The following is a 12192-nucleotide window of genomic DNA, read 5'->3' on the forward strand; positions in this document are numbered from 1 at the left end:
CCCTTAATTTATCAAATAATTCCTTTCAATATCCAAAAGTCTGTGTCTATTTGCAATACACTCTAACTCTTCCTCCACAGCCCTCTTGGGTAGATAGTTCCAAACTTCATATCATGGATACTCCTGTACTCTTTTATCAAAAACCTACATTGCCTTCCCCTCCCTATTATTGATGCATTTCTTGTGTGCACGCTCACTTGCTGAAAAAGTACAGATTAAATTTTGATTGGATCCTTCAAGGAGCAATTCCTAAGATCAGAATTGTGAGGAACAGTGCAACTTATGATGGAAATTTGCCTGCTGTTTCTTAGAATAGTGTTATGAGGTTTCCTGCTGGTGCTGTTTATCAACAGGTATTTTAAGAATTTTGTATTTTGTTTCAGATAGCATAAGGGAGATGGCTGACACTAATATCAGAAAAATTGCAAAGGCATGTCTTTGCAATTACAGAGAAGGCATGACAGGCTATATTTCATTAATCCTGAAGAGACTTGATTTGTCACCAATGACACTCTTAAATTTCTACAGATGTACTGTGGAGAGCATTCTAACTGGTTGCATCACCATCTGGTATGGAGGGGCTACTACACAGCATTGGAAAAAGCTGCAGAAAGGCATAAACTCAGCCGGCTTCACAATGGACACTTGCCTTGCCAGCGTTCAGGGTACCTTCAAAAGATGGATCACCCAGGACATGCCCTCTTCTCTTTGCTACCATCAAGGAGGAGGTACAGAAGCTTGAATACACACACTAAACGTTCTAGGAACAGATTCTTCCATTGCATCATCAGACTGCTGAATGGACAGTGAACCCATGAACACTTCCTCACTATTTTTGCATGACTTATTTAATTATAGTAATTTATAGTTTTGTATTATTATGTATTGCAATGTACTGCTGCTGCAAAACAACAAATTTCACAACATGTACCAGTGATATTAAACCTGATTCTGATTGTTTATAGTTGAAATCTGGAATCGAGGTGTCAAGGTAGGACATAAACATAAGTGATGGTGAGCAACTAGCTGTTAGTGAAAACTTCCGTCATTCAGGGAAAGATAATCTGTTAGACTTGTTCCCTGCCTTTTATATTTTAAAAAAAGACCAGGTTTGTTTTCCATTTTGTTGAGTAGTTGCCAGTGTTGGATAACAGCTGTACTTGAGTTGGATGAATATATAGAAAATATAATCTGTTAAATTAGAACTAAAAAGACTGAAGAAGGAAGAATTACTATACAGTTTTTGGGGATGAACCTAGTACGTGTTGTATCCACACATTGTACAATCATTTGTTAGTTTAGAATTGCAAAAGCTTCACTGCACTGTTTTGCAAATATTCTATAGCTTAAGTGACTACCTGTTGTTCTGCTATGAAGTCCCTGCCTGCTATGTATAGAGTTAGGTCTTGTCTGTAGTGGTAGAATATCAGATTGTCAGGAATGGGCTAAAATGTTTCAAATTAAACTTTGAAGGACAATCGATGAGGGTGAACTTTTTGCAATTTCTGAAACTTAACTGCAAAGATCTGTCACCCAGTAATAAAGAAAATTCTATTAAGTATTAACGGGGTATTGAATGCTCAGAGAAGGCTGTTAAACATTGTAAACTCTCACCTCTCGTTTGTTTGCAGGCTGCGAGATCTGCATGGAAAAAACAATGCAAATTGATCTTGTCTGATTACTAAATTGACAATTTGTCCTTTCATCTTGAAGCATTACGGACATGAATCTCTCACCTAGAATTTGAATACCTTTAAAAGTTCAATTGCTGCCTATTAAATTTGCTAACATTCTTTCCATCAAGCTGCTAACATAGGTTTTTAAAAATGCTTTATCCATGTAAACTGCTTTAAATGTTTTCTTCTAATTTTTTTTCACAGTACAGAGAGCAATTTGGCATATAAGACCACAGTGAAGTGCAATTTATGTAGGTATATTCAAGAGATCACATTTATTTTTTAATATTAGTACAGAGCCAGTTTTGGCCCAAATCATCAACTGTACTTTTTTTTCATAGATGTTGCCTGGCCTGCTGAGTTCCTCCGGTGTTTTGTGTGTGTTGCTCGGATTTCCATAATCTGCCGATTTTTCTCTTATTTGTGAATTTTCCTTTTTTTTAAGATTGTGTTCTTATCAGAACAAATGTCGTGCAACAAGTCTTAAAATGCATTAATTCTTTGCTTCTGTTTTCTGTGCCAACCAGAAGAATTTGGGTTTGTATTCATTGTAATGAGTTATTAGATCAAATTGTTTTTTTGTATTAGCTTATGAGTACAATGGAACTAATTTTTTGGAGTATATTTTTTCCTCAACTCATTTTGGACAAATGTTAAATGTTTTCTAAAAGAATATGAGAAACAGAAGCCGGAATAGACCATTTTGCCCTAGCTTTACTATTCATTACGATCCTGGCTGACTTCTTACCTCAGCATTGCATTCCTGCATGAATTCTACTTTCAAATCCCTTACTCACTCTTCCTTCAGTTAGTCCTGACGAAGGGTCTCGGCCTGAAACGTCGACTGCACCTCTTCCTACAGATGCTGCCTGGCCTGCTGCGTTCACCAGCAACTTTTATGTGTGTTGCTTGAATTCCACTTTCTTTTGATTCCCAAAACATCTGAACTCTAAATAACCTTGTCTGTCTCTTTAGTTTCCAATCATTGGCCTTTGTATTAAGAGCATTGGAGGTAAAAATGGAGCTATTATGTGCGATGCTGCATCTTTAGGGTGAGTTATATGTACATCATGAAATTGTCTCATGCCTAGCACATAAGTAGCTCTGTGTAACTCAAATCATAAGTCACTTTTATCATGACTGTTTTATCATGTTATTTTGCAAACCTCTTGCGTAATTGCATTCTCCTGACAAGGACATTGTTTCGTTTCTGGTGCATGTATTTTTATATACCTCCTAACCTTTACGTACTAGTGGCACTTAAGATCTAGCATTACTTGTCTCTGGTAGTATATTCACAAGTAAGTAGAAGTTAATGGTTTCAAAGTCCATGACATCTGAAGCTCATTGTCTAGACCTGAAGTTCAGTGCTTTATTCAAGTATGTTTCATAGATGGTGTTTCTTTTTATTTAGTTTTAATCTGAGCCCTATTTACCTCTTCAGGTATTGCAAAAGATCTTGAGCCATTTCTGAAGAAGATCTCGAAGTTTCTGTGATGTCCTTGCTAATTTTATTCTCCAGTCTACGTCAATTAAGGTAAGTTTACGGGTGATTTATTTGTTCTTCTCAAATTGGCCGTTGCAATCTAGAAATCATTTATTTATCTTCAAATACATTGATAACATGAAGGGCAATATGCCATTGTGTTCTTTACCTAAATATTGTTTTTGAAATTTGCTTTCTCTACTTTACTGTCAACTAAATCTTGGGTCATCATTCCAGTTTAAAAATAAATCCACTTGTATGATGATCCAGATTTCTTGCCTTAACTTAAGTGAGTACTTTTCGTTCAATAGTTAAAAGTATTTGCAGTTCGTTTTATGCTTCCTGTCATTCAGTGGTTCCCATCCTGGGGTCCATGGACCCCTCGGTTACTGGTAAGGCTCTGTGGCATAAAAAAGGTTGGGAACCCTTGTTCTATCCGTTATGTTTGACTTGTTTCTGGTCAAGTGTGAGCTACTTGTGTATTTCTACTGTTGCATACCATTGTTAATCTATTGCATAATTATCAGAACTTGGAAATGTTCTTGAAATTTAATGTCTGTGATATGTGTGTGCAAACTTTGTCTTTTCTATGCACTTTACATGCTAATATTGTAAGATCTAGTTTGTTTTTAAACCACTGTTGTTGTTTTGACTGTGTAGCCTGCATGCTTCTTTTTGATATGGGGGAAAACTAGCCTTGAGATCTGAAGAGCAGTTCATTTAACACTCCACAAATTCCAAAGCTAACTAGGGAACAGGATTTATTCCCAAAGAAGTAAAGGAAAGGAAAGGTACGTTGCATCTGGAGTTTCTCCGGTTAGCGGACGATTTCCCTCCACGCCTCTCTGACGTAGTGGGGAACCGTGTACGAGGCAAGTTACAGCAGTGGTTTGCCATTGCCTTCTGCCGGGTGAGTTTCCAAAGAGATTACCAGCTCGTAACCCAACACGGATAGAAAGCGCGTAGGGGAGCCGGCTGGATTAACATTGAAGAAAATGTAAGATTCAGAAATAAATGAAAACTAATAATCATTGGACCAATTGATCACAAAGTATTTTGTTTTAATTAAACGTCCACTGACTTGTTACCTACATTATTGCACCTAGCCATACAATCTTCATCAGCTGCATTAGCTGATCTCTCTAATGGCCTATTCATCCCCGTCTGCATGCAAGCCAAGATTTTGCATACAAGGGACTTCTTCATGGCATAATTTCCATTACACTGTAGCAGTGCAGAGATTATGGAAAAGATGGATTCAGTCCACTATGTGACTTGCCTCTTAGGCAATGTATCTTGTGGCAGGGGTCCCCAACCATTTTTGCACCGCGGACTGGTTTAATATTGACAATATTCTTGCGGACCGGCCGACTGGGGGGTGGGGGGGGGGGTGTTAATTACGACAGGAATATAGTGAAACTATAAGTCACTTATAAGTGGCTAATAATACACGCAATTTTGTTTCTAAAAGGGTTTATCTAACGAATTTAATATTAAACACACAGCGCGTATTTTCCATGAATATAGTGATAAGTCAATGGCATTATAACATTTTGAGTAACGTTTGGATATTAAACACACAGCGCATATTTTCCTTGTATGAACATATAAAATCATTGCAACACACCAATATCAGTGAATCAGTGGGAGCCCTGGGCTTGTTTCCCTGCAGCAAGCTGGTCTCATCGAGGGTGATGGGAGACAGCGATACTCTAAAGGGGTTCCTTATGTCCAATCTATTCCGCAGTTTAGTTTTCGTTGCATTCACAGAGATTATCGCAGAGATATGATGTTGGAAATGGAAGCAACGTTTTCAGTGCTTTTGTGGCTATCTCAGGATATTCAGCCTTGACTTTGATCCAGAATGCCGGCAGAGACGTTATGTCAAACATATTTTTCAGCCCACCGTCATTTGCAAGCTCGACGAGTTGATCTTCTTCCTGCACTGACATGGATGATTCACCGGGGACATTCACAAATGGTCACGGAACCATTCCTTTGCACATCCTGGGTCATTTGCGGTTGGGAAGTAACACTCAAATTCTGCCGATAGCGAAGTTAGGTGATCGCGCACCAGCTGTGAGAAAGACTGTGCAGCCTCAGTCTCTCCCAAAATCCCAGTTAATATTGGGAACAAGTCAAAATGCCCCTGTCCACTCGTCGTCCCCACAGTTCCAGTTTGGCTTTGAAAGCAGACACTATCTGCCAACTTGAAGGCAGTTGTCATTCTCCCCTGAAGTGACGAACTGAGTTCATTGAGCAGGTTGAAGATGTCACACAGATAGCCACTAAGTATGATGCTCTCAGAGCAGCAGCATTTGTGGAGGTGGTTGATCTCAGCACTTGCTTCTGTCCCGCTTGCTCACGTTTTTTCCCTCTCAAAAAACTCAACAGGTTTGTCTTTAAGTGCAGGGTGCTTTGACTCAAGTTGCTGAAGCAGTTTTGAGGGCTTCATTGCCTCATTAGACAGCTTGTCTCCACATATCACACACGGGGCTTGGAGGGTGCGAGTTAACTGTCGCAATAAAGCCATATTTTATGTACGACTTGTCATATTTTCTGTTGAAGGAAGCTTTTTTTTCGCAGTCTCTGCCTCAGCTCTCTGCGTTACCATCAATCATTAGGCCTTTTATGTCCCCTTCCATCTCTTCCAAAGAAACACTCAAGTGACATTTGTTTTTTACTCATACTGACTGATGACCTCGTGTACGTTCAAGTTCAGCAGTGGACATGACAGGGAATGAGGAAAGGTACAGCTGACTCATATCGCTTCATACCGCCAAATAATATTGTTTCCTCGCGGCCCGGTAGCACATGCTTTGTGGTCCAGTGGTTGGGGACCACTGTCTTATGTCTTATGAGAGCTGTAATGGAAAACTAACAACTGAGCTGAGTTAAAAGCTCAATTATAGTAAGAGTGGAGCAGTTGATTGATTGGAGTTGCTGCCAGAGGTACTCTCCCATATCGGCATACCATCTTGATTTGAGCACATTGCTGTATCTTTATTTCAAGCAAATTCTTCCCTAATTCATTATAGAATATGATTGCCTCAAGAAGTCAATGGAATTCAAGAGTGCCGTCAGCAGTAAATCATGTCAAGGTTGCTGTTAAATCGAGAAATATTATGTTGGCTTCTGTATCTTTCAAGGTGGCGGAAGGAAAAATTAACAATAAAACAATTCTAATTATTATTCAATTTCTTTTATTAGATACACAGTGTAGTCATCTGGTACAAACTGGACTGAGTTTGATTATAATGTCACGGAATGTTAAAATGTAGATTAAAATGACCATTTGGTTTCTCATTCAAATACCATCAACTCTCAGGTGTGCCATGTGTTTTAAAGTGTGCTGCCTTTAAATACGATTCTAATAAATTTTAGATGACAGCTTTTCAATTCTTTGAATTTTGCTATCTTTGGACTTCTGATTGCAGCATTTACACAGTTGCTAAAGGACATGCATTTAAGCTATTTTTAATATGCGGGTTGAAGACCCCTTATCCGAAATGCATGGGGCCAGAAGCGTCACATTTTTTCGGACATTGGAATAAATAATAAAATAGTTGGGGATTGCCATCATTTCTGACTGAATTCTTATGCTACCGGGAAGCACTCTTTGTCTTGCTGTCGTTCATCACACATACTGATGCAGCAATTCAGTGTGTTAGATTTTAATCGTCGATGATCTTGGGGAACTCATCAATGAATTTCTCTGCTGCTTTGTGATCAGCAGACACTTTATCACCACAGATGTTTAAAACTTTAATGCCATACCTTTACTTAAGTTTCTGCAACCAGCCTTCTGAATATTCACACTTGCCTTCAGTTTTCAGTTTGCGGTGATAGAACTTTGCTTGCTTCATGATCAGCATACCGTTAACAGCACATGTTCACTGTGACACTGACGAATACGCGATCGGGATCTTTATTTTTTGCTTCATGCAGTGTATTCTATTTTTCATTAACTTCTGTTCATTACATATGTAAGGTCAATTCTCAACTGTCTGTGGTGCACAGAGACATCTGCATCAGCTGGGAACCTTCCCTGCTCCTGGTAGAATTTTCCATTTGTGACTTCATGTCAGCAAAAAAAAAAGAATTCCTCTGGATTTCAGATTTTGTAATTTTGGATAAGGGGACTCGACCTGTCTCATCCTTTTGCTTAAATTATTTTCTCTTGAAGGCTGCAATTGAAACCTCTTTAGCCTTGCATCTTCTATCAGATAAAATCCCTGTTATTTGTTTTTCTGTTCCTAAGATTAGGTTCCTATCTTTCCTTTTAATAAAGGAGATTTCAAAGACTGAATATTTTACTAAAATGGGCCATTTGGTTCATTTTCTCTGACAGATTTTGGAGTTGTGCCTTTCATTCCATCGCTGCGTCCTAATTTTTTTGAATACGCTAATTTATGTACTTCCCTATCAATGCCATTAGGTACAGGCTTTAACTGATTCTAGTAGGAATACCTTAACACTCTTTCCTATTGTTTCATTCGTTCTTCCGCCTCAAACATGTATTTAAGCCCTATAGAGTAAGGTTTATTGATTTATAAAATGTTTATTTTTTGACTTTTGCATCTCTACTGAGGCTTGAGTAGTCTTGGTTCTGGAGTTGAGACTCTGTGTTGAACAGTTTCCCATCAGTTCTGGAGATTAGCTTCACTTGCACAGGAAATGTGTTCGAGATGAGAAACAGTATTGTTAAGAAAGATTCAGCAATGTGATGAGGCAATTATGTAGTTTTGCTTGGCACATACATTAGGAATGGTTCTGTTATAGATCAATCAGTAAATATCAGGCTGATGGCTGCTGCACTCTGCATTTTTATTGCATTTGTTACTGGTTGAAGATCTTGTGTACTGCACTTTTGGAGGGATGGAATCTATATTTGAAGAGCAGCTCTTCAGCTACAGGTAGTAGATGTTGAGGAAGATGCTGTTAATGACTTTCTCTGCAGAAAGAGCAGGGAGCCCCCTCTGCAGTTACCAAGGTCTGATATCTACTTGGTCATGGTTATAGCATTTCAGAAGGTCCCTTGGAAAATAATTTTCTTCCCACGCCACATGTTGTCAGAGAGGCAGTGGCTTTGTGACTAATGATTTTCACTGCTGAGCTTTAAGATTTCAGCAGGAATATAATTTCCTGAAATCTTTGTAATATTTTGTTCGAAATTGGTCTAGAGTGGTAGCAAGGGTAATAAGCTGTTGTGGGATAGAGTTCATGATTTCTCATGAGATTGAGGAAGTCTTTGAAGCTATCCTTATGGCAAGCATTAATTGCTTCTTTGACACTATGCATCAACCGGAAAGAACTTTGGAATGCTATGCTTGCTCCATGGTAGCATGCAAATTGCAACATTAACCATTGGGTACGTTGGACAGGAAGAGATTATCAAGTGGGCAAAGGTAATCACTGTATTTATCCTGGTATTATGTACTAGTAAGAATGGAAATAGGTCAGTCAGATGAATGTTTAGGTAAAGACCTGGTGCAGGAGGGACAGCTTTTGTTTTTTATAGTACCCTAGCACACTTTAACATTGTAGGTTGTTGTGCAGATGGATGAGCTGCATTTTAAAAGTAAAGTTGTCTGATTTCAGAGTGTTTAAATTAAACCGGCTGAGGGTAGATGCCAACATACTTCAGGTTTAAAAGGAACAAGGTGCACAAAAGGATGGGACTGTTACATGACAATGGGGAAGGAAGCAGTGCAGTATTAGGAACAGATTACACCGAATGTGAAAATAGATTGCATGTGTTTATATATGTGCAGTATAGTGAATAAAGTTGAGTTACAAATGCATAGGCTTAGTGGAATTATACAAGTCAAAAGATATAACTGAGCATTTAATTTGTCACAAGGCTTTTACAGAAGGTAAGGAAGGAGTGACAAGGGTGGTGATACTAATCAAGGAGGATGTTGTACTGCTGAACGTGGTAAATTCTTGAAATGTTAGAATGAAGCTATCAAGCTATGTATATTCTATAAGGCATCAAGTAATGGGAAAAGTAGAGATGAGTAAATTTATTGAAAATGCCAGAGCTAAGGAGTGGTGATATTGGGTAATTTCAGTTACCCTATGTTAATTGGAATAATTTTAGAGGAAAATGACTTAAAACGGACTTTCTTGATCAGTATGAAAATGGAGGCTTTGTTGGATCTTATTTTCAGGCCTGTGGTGGGTTAAATTAACCACATGTATGTGGGGGTAGAAAATGCACTTGAGCAGTAGTAGTCATCAGTTGATAAGGTTTGGTGGGGGGGGGGGAAGGGAAGTAAGTGAGAAATCTAAAGTAGAAATTGAAGGGCAAATTGGATGGGATGAAGTGGGACAGCTAAGATGAAGTAGTATCAAATATTTAATTGGATGTGGATATAAAAGATTGAGACTGCAAATTTAGCCAACAGAGGGAAGAGGGAAGCTGTTCCACTGGCTGATGGTTCAAGGATCAGGGAAACAATTTAAATGATGCAAAGAGAATGTGAGAATGATGATGTGGTACAATATCTGCTATCTGTTAGAGCAGTGGAAATGGAGTCAACAAATTAAAGAGATTCAATAGAACTTTAGAACAAATTCCAGGGCTGCAGGAAACGAGTCGGGAAATGGGACTGATGAAATTGTCCACATAGAGATGTGCCTGGCTGTATGACTCTCTTCCATATTATGGTTCTTTTGATTGTGTTTTGTTCACTACAGATTCAACTTCCAGTTTAGTGTAGGGTGGGGTCAGAAGGAAATGCCAGACAAGTATACTTTCTTTTGCAGCATACCAATAAAGATATGACATCTCCCCTCCAGTGTTGGAAAACTAACTAGGGTCTTTGTTTCCTGCATCTGTGCTTACAGTTTCACAAGCAGGTTCACAAAATATGTGTGTTACCCATTTGGATTGCCATCATAAATTCATTAGAAAACTTGAACTTAAATGTATCCTACTTTTTAAAGACCATTGTGCTGTTTGAGAGAACCTGCTGTAGAAAAAGACTCTTGTTACAGCTATAATGCTCTATTTGTTTGTGCTTCAATGAGTATATTTATTCCTGTTTATTGAGTTATTTGTTAAAGCTTAGTGGAATCCTAAAGTTGATTAAATCTGTGAGGATGATTGCAGTTTGTATGCTAGTAGAATGGTGTAAACTATGATGATTGTTAGTGGAGTCAAATACACTTTAATCATGTTTATTTTCATAATAAATACAAAATACACATTACCCAAGAAAATATTTTCTGTTTGCTCTGTCATTGTTCCAAGTCTTATCTATACCTTAGTTGAAAGGTTCATGAAGTCATTGCTTGAAAAGGGAAGTGTATGAAATAGTTGGGCCACTGAGATGATAAAATTGTGGCTCATGGAATAATGACTAGTTAGAACTTCATAGGCTGTGCCCACATTCTGCTGTAGTACTGTTCCTTTGTGTGAGCAACAACAAAAGGCCCTCACTACTTTGTTGGAATAACTATTGCTACACATTGTAATGACTGTTCAGTTGGTGTTAAAGACTTATTGAAGGATCATCGAAGGCCCAAGAAACCCTCTCTGGGGATTTCTACTGTGTGTTTTGAGATTAGTCTAATTGAAATTCAGCAAATGTACATTTTCATTAAGTAGATAAACTGACTCTGCCCTAAATACTCTCTTGGAAAGACAGATATGGCTCAGAAACAGTTACATGCCTAGCTTTCAAACAGTCATGATTATTTGTAATATTTTGAAGAAATGGAACACTAAGAGTTCACTACTTGTGGGGAAACCTTTATTTGAATTTACTATCAAATAAAGAGTTTGAAAATGCCAAGAAGTGCCTTCCTGTTATGTTATGTATTTTACTTCCATCCAGACTTTGCTTTAGCATTTCACTGTATTACACATTGTATATGGATAGTTTTGGGCATCTTAGTGGTGTGATTCAAAGAGCTGCTGTCTGACTGTGCTAGTGATCCAAGCAATTATTACCTTTGATGTTCTTGTAGAGTATGTATGTTTTTTTTTCCGGTGATCATAGATTTCCTCTGGGTGCTGTGGTTTCCTCCATATCCTAAAGATATGGGTTGGTAAGTTAATTAGCCACTGTAAATTGTCTCTAGTAAGTGGATAACTGGCAGGATCTAGGGGTACTTGATGGGAACATGGGTAGGGTGGTAAATGGATGTTTGATTGTTGGTGTGAATATGGTGGGGCAAATTGCATGTTTCTGTACCATATGATTTTGATTCTCTTACTAATTTACAGGAGAAAGTTACAATTCTTGAGTATGTGCAATGAATGTTCTTAGAATATTCTCAATACCATTCCAAATACTACAAATTCATTTTGAGCAGCCATGAGCCAGAGGTCAGTGGGGATATTGCACATCTTCAAGGAAGGTTTGAGCACATCCCCGAATCATTTTGCTTAAAGGCCTAGTCATCTCCCACAACAAAATTCAAATAGTGTTTGTTTCAGAAGTGGCACGGCTTGCTAAATGTAGCAACTGAGAGTAACTAAGACCTTAATATGTGCAAGCAAGCTCTGCCTGCCATTGTCACAGTGAAAAGCGCCACTGTTTTTAAGGACATAAAATTTAGCATTGCAGTAATAAATTCTGTTCTGGAGAAGTTGCTATATGTAGTAACAATGAGCTTTGGATACAAGAAAGGAGCATGTAAGCTGATGGAAGTTTTAACAGGTTAACTCTTGAAATGATGAACACTTGAATGGTCATGGCATTTGTGCTAATATGTATTGCATAAAATAGCTACTTATAGTATAGTTTCAGTTGGGCTTGGATTTGGTTTTTATATTGACTTAAAAGTGCTTTAGATGTTTTTGCACCATTATGAACAAGATCAAAATGGTTTCCTAGGAAATGGTATGTAATTTTATTAACCCATTGTTGTAATATTGGGTAATGACAAGGCCTTGGGACTGGACTTGCATTTTCTTTTATATTACACTTCTCAGAATAGAAAATCTATTACCACCTCTGGTTGGAATACTGGTGCACTTTGACCTCCAGAATCAACATAACTAGTGAAAATGGCCAT

The 12192-nt window shown here is 38.1% G+C and overlaps 1 long non-coding RNA gene across 6 annotated transcripts in view; it reads left to right on the forward strand.

Moving 5' to 3' along the window:
* The window catches only part of LOC140198591 (uncharacterized), a 57704-nt gene that overhangs the window by 5617 nt on the left and 39895 nt on the right, over window positions 1-12192 (forward strand). For 5 of the 6 annotated variants that reach the window (XR_011886211.1, XR_011886216.1, XR_011886209.1 and 2 more), the window contains exons 2-5: window positions 529-728; window positions 1881-1927; window positions 2652-2728; window positions 3121-3213. This is a non-coding gene — a long non-coding RNA (uncharacterized lncRNA). The remainder of the gene's footprint in view (window positions 1-528; window positions 729-1880; window positions 1928-2651; window positions 2729-3120; window positions 3214-12192) is intronic. The other variant, XR_011886212.1, reaches the window with a different exon arrangement.

The sequence above is a fragment of the Mobula birostris genome, chromosome 1, assembly GCF_030028105.1.
Source record: "Mobula birostris isolate sMobBir1 chromosome 1, sMobBir1.hap1, whole genome shotgun sequence".
Classification (NCBI taxonomy): Eukaryota; Metazoa; Chordata; class Chondrichthyes; order Myliobatiformes; family Myliobatidae; genus Mobula; species Mobula birostris.